We start from the raw sequence: 3330 nt of genomic DNA on the forward strand, positions 1-3330 counted from the left end.
ATAAAGGGCATCAAAAGGTACAGACTTCCAGTTATAGGATACAAAAAGTACTGGGGATGTAATGTATTACATGATAACTATACTAACACTGCTCTATGCTGTATTTGAAAGTTAACAGAGTAGATCCCAAGAGTTACCATCATACACACACCAACAATCCCTATATGTTTTCCTCTGTTTCTTTTTTGGATCTATACGAGATGACAGATACTAACTAAACTTATTGTAATCATTTCACAACATATGAAAGTCAAGATATTATACTGTACACCTTAAACATACAGCGCTCTATGTCAATTGTATCAAAATTGACAGAGAACTTTGGAAAAATGTGTCCTTGCCACTTTAACTTTAACTTTACTATGAGTCTGGCTTTGTTTGCCTCTGATGTCTTTTAGAGACAAAAGGATGTATATTTTAGAAGATTTTAATCCTATTATTATGGCAAAGTGAAACTATGAAGAAAAGCAAATTTTATATTAATGTCTTTTCCAAAACAATATAAAAAGTCATATGTATCTGTTTTTGTGCCAGTACCATGCTGTCTTGATGATGACAGCTTTGTAATAGAGCTTGAAGTCCGGAATTGTGATGCCACCAACTTTGTCTTTCTTTTTCAATATTCCTTTGGCTATTCGAGGTCTTTTCTGGTTCCATATAAATTTTAGGATTATTTGTTCCATTTCTTTGAAAAAAATGGATGGTATTTTGATAGGGATTGCATTAAATGTGTAGATTGCTTTAGGTAGCATAGACATTTTCACAATATTTATTCTTCCAATCCAGGAGCATGGAACATTTTTCCATTTTTTTGTGTCTTCCTCAATTTCTTTCATGAGTACTTTATAATTTTCTATGAGCCCAGAAATCGACCCTCAACTCTATGGTCAACTAATCTTCGACAAAGCAGGAAAAAATGTCCAATGGAAAAAAGACAGCCTCTTCAATAAATGGTGCTGGGAAAATTGGACAGCCACATGCAGAAAAATGAAATTGGACCACTTCCTTACACCACACACGAAAATAGACTCCAAATGGATGAAGGACCTCAATGTGAGAAAGGAATCCATCCAAATCCTTGAGGAGAATGCAGGCATCAACCTCTTCGACCTCAGCCATAGCAACATCTTCCTAGGAACAATGGCAAAGGCAAGGGAAGCAAGGGCAAAAATGAACTATTGGGATTTCATCGAGATCAAAAGCTTTTGCACAGCAAAGGAAACAGTTAACAAAACCAAAAGACAACTGACAGAATGGGAGAAGATATTTGCCAATGACATATCAGATAAAGGGCTAGTATCCCAAATCTATAAGGAACTTAGCCAACTCAACACCCAAAGAACAAACAATCCAATCTGGAAATGGGCAGAGGACATGAACAGACATTTCTGCAAAGAAGACATCCAGATGGCCAACAGACACATGAAAAAGTGCTCCACATCACTCGGCATCAGGGAAATACAAATCAAAACCACAATGAGATATCACCTCACACCAGTCAGAATGGCTAAAATTAACAAGTCAGGAAATGACAGATGCTGGAGAGGATGTGGAGAAAGGGGAACCCTCCTCCACTGTTGGTGGGAATGCAAGCTGGTGCAACCACTCTGGAAAACAGCATGGAGGTTCCTCAAAATGTTGAAAATAGAACTACCCTATGACCCAGCAATTGCACTACTGGGTATTTACCCTAAAGATACAAACATAGTGATCCGAAGGGGCATGTGTACCCGAATGTTTATAGCAGCAATGTCTACAATAGCCAGACTATGGAAAGAACCTAGATGTCCATCAACAGAGGAATGGATAAAGAAGATGTGGTATATATACACAATGGAATACTATGCAGCCATCAAAAGAAATGAAATCTTGCCATTTGCGACAACGTGGATGGAGCTAGAGCGTATCATGCTTAGTGAAATAAGTCAATCGGAGAAAGACAACTATCATATGATCTCCCTGATATGAGGACATGGAGAAGCAACATGGGGGGTAGGGGGATAGGAGAAGAATAAATGAAACAAGATGGGATTGGGAGGGAGACAAACCATAAATGACTCTTAATCTCACAAAACAAACTGGGGGTTGCTGGGGGGAGGTGGGATTGGGAGAGGGGGAGTGGGCTATGGACATTGGGGAGGGGAGGTGAACCATAAGAGACTATGGACTCTGAAAAACAACTTGAGGGTTTTGAAGGGTCAGGGGTGGGAGGTTGGGGCAACCTGAGGGTTTTGAAGGGTCAGGGGTGGGAGGTTGGGGGAACAGGTGGTGGGTAATGAGGAGGGCACGTTTTGCATGGAGCACTGGGTGTTGTGCAAAAAGAATGAATACTGTTACACTGAAAAAATAAATAAAATGAAAAAAAAAAAGAAATGGGCAGAGGACATGAACAGACATTTCTGCAAAGAAGACATCCAGATGGCCAACAGACACATGAAAAAGTGCTCCACGTCACTCGGCATCAGGGAAATACAAATCAAAAAGGTGAGATATCACCTCACACCAGTCAGAATGGCTAAAATTAACAAGTCAGGAAATGACAGATGCTGGCGAGGATGCGGAGAAAAGGGAACCCTCCTCCACTCTTGGTGGGAATGCAAGCTGGTGCAACCACTCTGGAAAACAGCATGGAGGTTCCTCAAAATGTTGAAAATAGAACTACCCTATGACCCAGCAATTGCACTACTGGGTATTTACCCTAAAGATACAAACATAGTGATCCAAAGGGGCACGTGTACCCGAATGTTTATAGCAGCAATGTCTACAATAGCCAAACTATGAAAAGAACCTAGATGTCCATCAACAGATGAATGGATAAAGAAGAAGTGGTATATATACACAATGGAATACTATGCAGCCATCAAAAGAAATGAAATCATGCCATTTGCGACGACGTGGATGGAACTAGAGCGTATCATGCTTAGTGAAATAAGTCAATCGGAGAAAGACAACTATCATATGATCTCCCTGATATGAGGACATGGAGAAGCAACATGGGGGGGTAGGGGGATAGGAGAAGAATAAATGAAACAAGATGGGATTGGGAGGGAGACAAACCATAAATGACTCTTAATCTCACAAAACAAACTGGGGGTTGCTGGGGGGAGGTGGGATTGGGAGAGGGGGAGGGGGCTATGGACATTGGGGAGGGTAAGTGCTATCGTGAGTGCTGTGAAGTGTGTAAACCTGGCGATTCACAGACCTGTACCCCTGGGGATAAAAATACATTATGTGTTTATTAAAAAAAAAAATTTGGAAGGGGAAGCGAACCATAAGAGACTATGGACTCTGAAAAACAACCTGAGGGTTTTGAAGGGTCAGGGCTGGGAG

This window comes from Meles meles, chromosome X (genome assembly GCF_922984935.1).
Source record: "Meles meles chromosome X, mMelMel3.1 paternal haplotype, whole genome shotgun sequence".
NCBI classification, from domain to species: domain Eukaryota; kingdom Metazoa; phylum Chordata; class Mammalia; order Carnivora; family Mustelidae; genus Meles; species Meles meles.